The following is an 11,748-nucleotide window of genomic DNA, read 5'->3' as shown; positions in this document are numbered from 1 at the left end:
GAATCACTAATAATGAATGCAATCATGAAATCAAATGCTGCACTAGTGACGCATCGGGATCATAAAATCAAACTGCAGTCGTCAAATCAAACATTGCACTAGAGACGCATGCAATCATGAAATCAGACAACGGTCATGAAATCAAATGCAGCACTATTGATACATGCAATGAATTAATCAAACTGCAATCATGAAATCAAAGGTTACACTAATGATGCATGCGATTATAAAAACAAAACGATGCATCACTGATAAATACAATCATGAAATCAAACGCAGCACTGCTGATACATGCAATCTAGAAATCAAACTGCAGTTATAAAATCAGTCACAACTTGCTGCACTCAAATCAAACTTCACTCGTCAAATAAAACCCTGCACTACTCACGCATGCAATCAAAAAATATAACAACTGTTGTGAAATCAAATGCAGCACTACTGATACATGCAATTAAGAAACCGCAATCTTAAACTTAAAAGGTTGCACTAGTGAGTGACGCATGCAAAAATGAAATCACTCATTAGTGCAACTTTTGATTTCACGATTGCAGTTTGATTTCATGATTGCATGCATAAGTAGTTTGGCCTCAAAATTGCGTCCATTTTGGTCGTATATGCGCCTAAATTTTATCAATGCGATCTCCAAATATATTTGGGAGGATTTGTGCGAGTGCTTTAAATTGTTGTGTGCGACCGGTTTTTACTGCAAAATGATCACCACATGCGCGGATTCGGCAGACATTCACGCAGAATGCATCATTGCACTTGAATGGTTTAAAACGGTTGACATGTCAACTTGCTGCAGTAAACAAAGCCTGCGATGTTCGCCCCGCCTTCGTGCTCTTCTTATTGGCCCACTGCTCTAGAACTGAACGCGAATGATTGGTTAATATCAGCTGTCAATCATTCAGTCGACGCCTTCTGGCTTGGAATGACAGTGAACTACAACCGTGAAAATGTAAAGCGCTGCAGATGAGAATGAAAATAACACTGACAGATTTAGTTTTAGAAACCATCTAAAGTTACATATAATGACACATCTTACTAGTGATCATGTGCTGAATGTTCCGCCATCTACACTTTTCCAAGAGTGGATAAAAGACTTCCGTTGGCTTCAACTCCGCTATGAAAAGTCTGTGGGATGGAGTTTTCAGGTAACTGTGCCACATCTAGCACGAGAGCTTCTGTTTAATCCTTCATTTAATCGCCAGATGCTGTCCACCGTGCAAGGGGCAGCTATATGTCAAATTGAACACCACGTACACCCTCGCGAACGGGCTTACACTGAGTAAACTAACATCGCTACTCATAAAAAGACCAGTATTGCTGTTAACATGACATGCATATAATAAGGTACAGTACATGTCAAAAGCATCAGTGCAATATCAGACAGCACCCGTGAGAACAGCACAGTTACACCGTTAACAGATTCATTCATGTCCAGCAGTGTGTGCAGGGCTGGTGAGCGCTCTGCGTATCTTTTGGTCACTCAGTTCTGTTATAAAAATCTATTTTCTTGTGATAACGGGATTTCTTTGAGACATATTTTCCTCAAGCTTGCATATATATATATTTGCTTGTTAGTTTGATTACTGTTGATTTCAAATGCAATAAATATGTTTGTATAAAACTTGTAGTAACGGTGCTTATAATTGGTGGGTGCAACTAAATGTTGGCTGATGCGCCTACATTTTCAAAGTTAGGAGCACCGGTGCTACCAAGCAAAAAGGTTGATTTCGAGCCCTGGTAGTGCAGTGTTTGATTTCACGATTGCAGTTTGATTTCATTTTAGCATGCATCACTCGCTAGTGCAACCTTTGAATTCACGATTGCAGTTTGATGCAAGCAAAAAATGAAATCAAACTGCAGTTAGATGCTGCACTAAAATCAATCGTAGTAAGACAAATCAGTCGTAAAATCAAACACTGCACGACAAAAGCATGCAATCATGAAATCAAACGCTGCACTGCTGTTGTATGAAATGAATCAGTGATGCAATCATGAAATCCCTAAAAATGCAACTACAAATAGTCCCAGGACAGGGTTCGTTTGAGCAAATCCATTTTAACACAGTTAATTAAATGCACTTAAACTGATCTGAGAGCAGTGGGAAATGACACAGAGCTCAAAGGGTGTTCAAACCCCTCTGACTGCTGCCAAATGCCACCCATATGTTCACTGACCTTTCAGTCAAATCTTTTGATTCCATTTGACTGCGTTAATAGAGTTAGAAGATCTACAAACTCAAACAGCGTCCGAGTTACTAATAACATTGTTATCAATGAAGTCAATTCTAGATGGCTTTGGTGAGGCGTCTTTCGGGAATAGTCATTCATGATTATAAACAAATAATTTGATTTGTCCATCAACTTAGGAAATAAATTCTCTAACGAGTTCATTCTAAGGGGTTAAATCACTTTTTGTTCAAAAATTGCTGGCGAATATTATTATTACATAGAAAAGATATACAAATGAAATGTGAAGATACTCTAGAACTAGAACTCTATTTACATAATTTAATATATTTTAATGTGCATAAATATGCACGATCACTTGATTAATAATACTTTTTTGACTGGCAATAAAAATACTAAACTATAAAAATATTCATTTACACAATTTAATGAGTCCTAATTTTGCATGATAATTGGACATACAGCAAAGTCACTGGCAGACTATATTCATAATAATGTCAGTATTTTTATATTAATAATCTGCCTACCAACATATACAATGATAAACACCTGGAATATGTCATGTTTACAAACCAATTTTTTGAATGAATATAGCTCCTTTTACACTTTGACAACAGTAAATGTCTGGAAAATTAACTAAAAAAGTGCTGTTCACACAGGCGAGGACGTTACAGAACTTTTCTGGAAAATACCCTTCACACATCCCATCCAAAATAGCGGTAAATTCTGACATCATTAACCAGAAATGAGCTGTAAACGGCTGCGCTTGTATTAGTAAACGTTTGACTACATCACAAACTCTGTGGATGATCAGTGTTGTGAAAAACTTCGATGAAAATATAGAGGAACACTTTCACATGTCGAGATGTAGATAATGTGCATGTGTGCTGGCGCTCACCGGCTGCTTTATGTGCATACATCAGAGCTTAAAGGTAAACATAAGCATTTTATCGAGAATTATTTACACAGTTGGCATTAAGAAGGAACATAGAAACGTTATGTGACTAACATTTAGCAGCTAAATGTCTGGGTAAAACAATCACAGGCTATTATTCTCACAAACCACAAGGACATGAATGCATCTCAGTGTTCTTGATTGGCTAGAGTAGACGTCTCACGTCAGCATGTTCTAAGTATGAACGCGCTCTTTCCGGCAACCTTCTTTCTGTGTTGACACAGCGCAGCATTCCGGCAAATAACCGATAATGTTACAACTTCTCTTTACGTAAAATAGACGGAACGAATTCACCGGTATTTTCTAAAATTAGCTGTTCACACAAACACACCTTTTCGGTAAATTGCTGGTAATTTTCCAGAAAGGTTCCAGAGAGGTCATGTTTTGATCTTGGATCGGTCTCACGCAGTGATGATGCGATTTTGCAGGTCAGAGTTCGAACTGCGAAAGATGACGCACGAACGCATTTCTGGTCTGCCGCATTCGCAAAGAATGATGTGACATGCCAAATGTTTATTAAAGCAGCGAGTATTGCATGTCACTCTCTTTCAGACTAGGAAAGTCTAATTAACCAAAATTAGAACTTAAATTTTAAACTGGTTAAAACATGATTAAATCACACATTAAATGTATACTGTATAAATATGCACTGTATATTTGATTTAGAGTTAAGTGGGACACTGTGTTTTTTACATTATTTAACACTTAGGGAAAAAATGATATATACAAGTAAATAAAACATTTTGTCTTTGTTTTAATTTTATAACCTTTCCTTAAAAGATTAATTTCTTTTAACAATGCAATTACAATAATATTTCAGTTCAGATGCAAAATCCTCCAAGTACCATCTAGAATTTCTTCTACAATGAGCATTGTTTATGTTCAGTTCTTTCATGTTAAATTCAATAAAAAAAAAGACCTATTCTTTGCCATAAAAGTGAAATTACTGAATCAAGACACAGGAGCCTGAGGAAAAATGCTAATTTTAGAAGAAAATTTCAGGTTTTTGCATCTAAACTCTTCATTTTTTATTTCACTTTGTTTTATATAGTAATACGCTTTATTATTTTTATATAAAACATTTATTTGTCAAACTGCGCAATTGAAAATAATTATATACAGTGCTCAGCATGAAGGAGTACACACTCTTTTGAAAATGAATATTTGTATGCATTTCTCAGAGATCCGGTAATATATTTTGGTGCATTTGAATTTGATTAAACAGATAGTTATTTAAATTATATTTTAGTCACCGAACTTCTTTAGAAATAGAAAGATACTTCATTTAAATTCAAGCAAAATATTGCAAAACATTGTTTCCTGATCTTCCCTCTCTTTCAAATTGTATTTAAAGGAGCAGTAGGTGATTCTCTTTAGAAGCATTTGTTGTTGTGCTGGTTGAAAGTCTCTTCACAGTCTAATAGTAATGATTACAGTAAATGATCTAAATGTGTTTATATGTATTTTTATATTTTGATTAAGGCATAAAAAAATGTAACGAAAAAAAGTTCATTCAATTAAATAGAGTCGGAACGACATCTCTCATAATTCCGATAAGTCGCCCAATCTGTCTGTCAGCAAATGCAGATTTGAACAACTGCGCAGCCTTTTGTACACAGCACCGCCAACCGCCGCGCGTTCATGAGAGAGAGCATGTGCGCGAGCGATCGGTAAAAACATGCTGAATCAAAACTTTTTTAAAACCTGAAGCATTATTGGAGCTACCTTTTGCACGCTGGAGAAAGGATGACACAATGGCTGAAGGATTTCTCTTAGACAGGTAATGTTCAGTTTTAAAACTATTTTAGCTTCGAGCAAAGCTGATGAAACGTTAGATGTTGTTGTTACAAACAGGTTATATCTTCATAATATATTATTATTGTTCAGCCACTAAAATCTTCCGGTGAAAGATTGATAAGACTATTTTCAGTTTCATAAGGGGCCTTTTACAGCATCGATGATGTAGATTTTAATTAGTTTAACAACAAAACACAAGTAAATAGCGCTATTCCGCCTAGTCTCTCCCTATATTGTTTACCATGCAACTCTAATATTCGCTCTGAAATAGCATGTCAGTTTGGCTTACACGCCCCCCCAGACAAGCACTAGTCGCTTTTAAAGGGTCACGAAACACCAGAACACATGTGTTGAGCTGTTGTCAGTGGTATATGTGTCCCACACTGCTAAAAACACTATTAGGTCACCTATATTTCACTAAAAAGTGTAAATTGGTTGTTTTTGCGTTATTTCAAGCAAATTCGTACTTCCTGTTTGAAACGAATTTTTGAAGCTGCGTCACGGTCATGAGATAATAGCGTGTATTCCAGCGTGCAGACTGGACGTCTGTGCCAGAGTGTGTCTTATTACGTCTTACAGTGTGCTGCATTAATGCATGAGTAAAGCTTGGTTCAAACCAATCAGCGCGCTCTATTGTGCAACTTCATTAATATTCATTACTGTCACTGTTTACACCAGAGACGCCACGTTGTGTTGGCGAAACAAGCGTGAAGTGTTGCTTTTATAGTTTGCTGCAGTGAAGTTTTGTTTTCATTTTCTCTCTGTGAGAGCGCAGCTGGAGTCACGTGTGGATTAACAGTGTACGCGACGCTCCACAACAATAACTTACGTGTCTAAGGAGGATTATTGTTTACCTGAGAGCTGTTCTCATCTGCAAACGCTGAAATCCGGATTTGCTTGTAGTATTATCTTCATAAAGACGCGGCTCTAGTTGCTGGTGATTGTCCTGTCTCTACAGTTTTGGTAAGTGAGCGACCAGTGCTCTTTGTTTATTCAGTTTGTTCGTATCGAATTAAGTTAACTATTGCACTGAGTGCAAACTTGTTAGCACCGCATTTTCTGACGCTACCTGCCGTGTGCATCTAAGTTTCCGGGAATTGCGGAGGTTTTTTTTCTCTCATTCGCCGTGCGGTATCAAACATTGCATGAAAAATACACGCTTAGAGCAGATCCTCGAATCAAATATTGCGTTTGTCGCGAGGGGCATGAATGAATTCCCTGAATGAAAGAGCCAAACTGCTGTTAAAGTCCAACATTTAATAATCTGGCAAAAAATTCAACTACAGATGTCCATGTAGGTTAAACACAATGACTGTACAAAATACACCATCACTTTCTCGTGTGTGTATTTTGACTGAAACTCGCGCGTGCCCAAATAGACACTCCCACACCATCCCACTTTAGTTCCTCCGACACTCCCCCCTAAACAGAGCTGGACACGCTCACTTTTCTGACTTTTTCCAAAGTAGAGGTGTGAAAACACCCTGCTGAAACGAGGGGCTTTCATGGCCCTTTAACACATGAGAGAGGGTTCTTTTGCGGTGTTCCTGTTTCAGGAGGCGTGGCTCTAGACGGCAGGGACTGTGATTCAGAGATTTATGCTAAGCTGTTAGCATTGTGGAAGATCACCTACTGCACCTTTAATAAGTTCACTCAAATTTATGTTAGGGGAACTCACTTTGGACTATTTTTGTAAGTTATTTGGTTAGATTAGCATCAGATTTGGATTCAGTACTGACTAAACTAATATATATATATACTTCAATTTAATATTGTGTAAACCAGGGGTGTCCAAACTCGTCCTGGAGGGCCGGTGTCCTGCATATCTGTGTTCCAACCCCAATTAATCACACCTGAACCAGCTAATCAAGCTCTTTCTAGGTGTACTAGAAACTTCCAGGGAGGAAGTTGGAGCTAAACTATGCAGGACACCGACTCCAGGACTGAGTTTGGACACCCCTGGTGTAAACCATCGTATTTAAAATAAAAATATATATAAAAAAAAGAGATCTTTAAGGGGTGAACTTATTTATGCTCACTGCTCAGCACTGTATATAGCACACATTGTAATGTACATTCTAATAAATTATGATGCCAAAAAAAAAAACAATACTGCACTGTGTGTGTTTTGCTTAATAAAATCCCACACGTATGCACTATAATAGCTAAATGCTAAACCAGTTTGACTCCAGGTGATGCCGGTCTGCAGGATGACAGATCTGTTTGGCATGCTCTCAGTGGGCACAGCTTTACAATGCTGGATATTTGCTCCATTAATGAGGACAAAACCCTGCTGGCCTGACATGATGACAGAGAATAAGTGAATATTCACTTGTGTTTTAAATTAATATAAAGTTTTCAAATAAATTTGAGTGCCGGGGCAGTAATTTACTGAGTTAGTGGGGAAAAAAGCAGTATATGTATTATAAAAACTTAATTTTTTTTATCATGTGAACAATACACATTTCATTATGATAAAAGTCTAATATTTAATTCAATTATTTAATAATACAGTGAAATTGTACATTATTTGATTGTTAATTAATCAACCAAATACACTTAATAAAAAATATTAACTATAAAATGCTTACCTGCATGCAATGAAATTAACAAACACTGTGTCGATAAATTATTTTATTATTATACATTATTATTATTATTTCCAAGCAAATGTTTTACATAAAATGTATTTGGATTAGGATTTATTTCAGAAATGTATTTAAGAGTATTTGGAAATTTGGTGCCTGTTAGATTATTTATTAAAATAGTTTAATTATTAATTAATTATATAATTATTAATTAATATAATGCATTTATCAATAATATAAACTACATTGTCTCTAAATGGGTTTTATGTCTGCTCAAAGTTTAAGTAAATATTTTGGCATGTTGATGTATTCAATGAGATTTAAACAGAAAGCACATCTATTATTGAAGATTGTTCCCATCCCTTAAATATAAAAGCTCTTGCCATTAAAAAGATATTTTAAGCAAACTTCAAGTAAAGAAAAATGTGAATCAAATGTCCTCTGTGCTGACTGCCATTACAATATTAAATACTGGGTTTTAAGTATGTATAGGGTTTTAATTGAGTTTTTAATGTGATGACATTGAATGTATTTGTGTTGCCTGTTTTTCTGTAATGCATCATGTAATGTGAATGCTGATGTGGATGTATGGTGAAGCCAAAGATAAATGTCCATAAAGAAAGTAAAGTCTATTATAAATTGCATAATAAAGAAAGTAAAGTATATTAATTTTAGACGTTGGTTTAAATAGACTAATTTAGACTAAAAGCAAATATTGATGTTTTTTTTTCAACCAAAAAATTTATTTTACTGTCATTTAAAAATAAATAAAAAATACAAACACCTGACTTATAATAAATGCTCCTAAAATAATAGTCATACAATTATGAATTTACACTCTTATTATTTAAGGTCACTCTTAACTCTCCCATAGCTGTATTGATAAATTAAAATAGCCAACAAATACCAAAATGCTAGAGTTTAACTCTGTCTTAAAAGATTGGGAATAAATAGAAAAAAAATGTAGTTTAGGTGACTGAAAACTGAGATTTCACCAATGTAAAGTGAAAGTAAAACTACCAGCAAAGAATAACAATGATGGGCGTCCTTCAACAAATAATTCACACAACACTATAAAAATAAAATGGGATTGATCTGTGAACATTAAGATTGAGGCGAAAAGATTTAGAAGATAAAGATTGAAGTTAAAAAGATAAAGCATAATGACCTGTATTTGCTTTTATTGATATATCGTTAAGACAGATCCAAAACAATGGTTCACGTAACGTTAAACTAATTTGTCTTAATCAAGGACACAGTAACTTACCATCACAATTCTCAACGAATAATAATTCACATATAACCCATATAAACAACTAGTAACCAAACTAAATGACCCATTTTGATGATTAACTAGCGTGAGGAAGCAGTTAGCTCGTAGTTCACACTCAACTCCTGTGTTTATCAGGCCTCCTGTTGCCTCTTCACTTATAACAGTGCAACCAGCGGATGATAATTGAACTAATTAGCTCCTAAATCAAGATCAGACTCCAAGAAAAACAGTGGAAATAAACAGAGACGTGTTTAAATCAGCTGGATGGCCGTTTGCGACCGTTTTACAAGCAGGAAATAGACGCGAAAACAGAAACACAGAAGACGATTGTTTTCCCCCCTCACCTGATCAGGCTGATTCGGGTAAATTCGGCTCTTCTCAGATTCCTCGCATGACGATGAGATCAGAAATAAATTTTAATGCAGCAGAATTAATCGTAACTCCGTTTTAAACACATTTAAAGGGCCACGCAGCCCTCACGAGCTGAGAGTCAGTTTTCACAAGCAATCTCGTCACCACACCCATAAGGGAACCGGGAACATGGCAACAGACGCGGCGGAGGGGTGAATCAACAACACTGCTGATCAACCAATTTCAATAAATTAAATTTAAAATCACATATGTGATTTAATTTACTCCATACAGTGTTTAACTCTGCTATAATGCTATATTACGTGTTTTGTGGGAGAATACAGATATAAATGTTGTAGATGGGATTGTGTTGTACACCCACAGATGAATGGTACAGTCCGTCCGCTGCCTCAACAAAGCGCCAGTAGGAGAAACAGGAAACGTATCCGCTACGTGTTTGAGTCTCGCAGGGAAACTTTTTACGCTGATTTTTGTTGTTGTAAAAGTTTTTAAAAGTCTACAGAGTGGAAGATTTAAAACAGTGACTTCATTATAACATACCGTGTGATCTGAAGGAGTAAATCATGGATAGACAAGCGGATAAAACTACCGTAATAAACAGTACTACAGTGTAAACAAAGTAGCTTCATTCAAATTACGATAATAAAGTCTATAATTCAAGTCTCCTTTATTCAGTTCAGCTATTTTATTTAATTGTATTCAGCTATTTCACAGCAAATTATCTTATATTATTTTAATAATAATACCTAAATACTATTTAATAATAATATATAAATAATCAGTGGTGGAAAGAGTACTGAAAGATCATACTTAAGTAAAAGTACCATTACTTGCCTAACAATTTAGTGCAAATAGAGTAAAAGTATCTGTTGTAAATATTACTCAAATTATAAGTAAAAAGTAGCCCCTTCAAAAGTACTCAAGAGTAGTGAGTATTACGCTGTGTAAAGCTCATGCGTTTACATGTAATTTGTGGATGTGTGTGTGTAAAGCCAACATCTTAAACCAACGTCATATTGATGTCAAATACTGACATTTATTCAGCTGTTATGGCAACCAAAATTCAACGTCTCATAGACGTTATAGTGGTAACGTCCACACAACGTCAAGCTGTGACATCATTAGACGTTGATATTTGGTTGGTTTTAGGTTGGATGTTGGACATTTGACATCAGCTGATGTTGAGGTCTGATGTAAACCCAATTTTCATTTCCAAATAAAATGCAGCGTCTCCACGACATTAGGGTACAATTTCCATCTGACGGCATGTTGTCTGCTGGGTGTTTAAGGCCATTTTGGTCATCATACAGTAAATATACATCATCTTCTCATCAGAGACATGCATATAAACCGGGGGTGCCCATACTCGGTCCTGGAGGGCCGGTGTCCTGCAAAGTTTAGTTCCAATCGATATTAGATGCACCTGGGCTATCTAATGAATCTCATACTAGGCTTTCTAGAAACCTCCGTGCTGGTGTGTTGAGGCAAGATGGAGCTAAAATCTGCAGGACGCCAGCCCTCCAGGACTGTGTTTGGGCATCCCTGATCTAAACCGTCTCTGGGTCAATGCTGGTAAAGACTTTGAACATCTTCTTGGACACTTTTAATGCTTCCAATCCAAACAGTTTGCTGCAATGTAAAGTGCACATGTCTTGAGGTAGTTCATTATGATGCAATTTACCTTCTATGTGTGATTTGATTGGACGGGAATTACAGGATTGATTTTTCTAATTCCCATAGACAAGAAATATTAAAGTAGTGACTGCAGGTTGAAGGACAGTAGTGGAGTAAAAGTACAGATACTGCAGTAAACATGTGCTCAAGAAAAAGTAAAAGTGCACATTTATAAAACTACTTCGTAAATTAAAATTCCTAAGAAAAACGACTCAATTGCAGCCATTTGAGTATTTGTGATTAGTTACTTTACACCACTGGTAAACGTAACATTTTGTAGTGTGTGTAGTTATTGCCCAGCAGGCACACAACGTCATTAGATGGTAATATTAGGGTAGATCTAGGCTGTGATGTCAGGTGACCAAAATTTATTGTCTAGTTAGCATCTAAGGACAATATAATTTTGATGTCCAATAATGGCATCAAATGACATCGATATTAGGTTGTGTTGGAAAGTGACCAAAATCCAACGTCGAGGCAACATCTTAAACCAATGTCATTCATTATTCGTCAGGTACGGCAACCAAAATCATGTCTGATAGAAATCTTTTTGGTAACGTCCACACAACACAAGCTGTGACATCATTAGATGTTGATATTTGGTTGATTTTAGGTTGGACATTGACTTCGGCCTGATGTTGAGTTCTGACGTCAACCTGATTTTCATTTCCAAACAAAATGCAACGTCCCCACAAGGTTAGGTTACGTCAATCTGACATCATGTTGACTTCTTGTGCCTGCTGGGTGTTGAAGGCCATTTCGGTCATCATACAGTAAACATCCGTCATCTTCTCAACAGTGACCTGCATCTAAACAGTCTCTGGATCAACGCGTGTAAAGATTTTAGACATCTTCTTGGACACTTTTAATGCTTCCAAACAGTTTGCTGCAATT

At 36.2% G+C, this 11,748-nt stretch overlaps 1 protein-coding gene across 4 annotated transcripts in view; it reads right to left on the bottom strand.

The window, feature by feature from the left end:
* Positions 1 to 9,309, bottom strand: part of gnb4b (guanine nucleotide binding protein (G protein), beta polypeptide 4b) — a 27,683-nt gene extending 18,374 nt beyond the window's left edge. For 3 of the 4 annotated variants that reach the window (XR_012386770.1, XR_012386771.1, XM_021479603.3), the window contains exon 1: positions 9,153 to 9,309. The gene's annotated coding sequence lies outside the window, so the exon portion shown is untranslated. 4 annotated transcript variants of the gene reach the window in all.
* Positions 9,310 to 11,748: the final 2,439 nt, after the last annotated feature.

Source organism: Danio rerio, chromosome 11 (assembly GCF_049306965.1).
Source record: "Danio rerio strain Tuebingen ecotype United States chromosome 11, GRCz12tu, whole genome shotgun sequence".
Taxonomy (NCBI): domain Eukaryota; kingdom Metazoa; phylum Chordata; class Actinopteri; order Cypriniformes; family Danionidae; genus Danio; species Danio rerio.
This window is presented reverse-complemented; position numbering and strand designations above follow the sequence as displayed.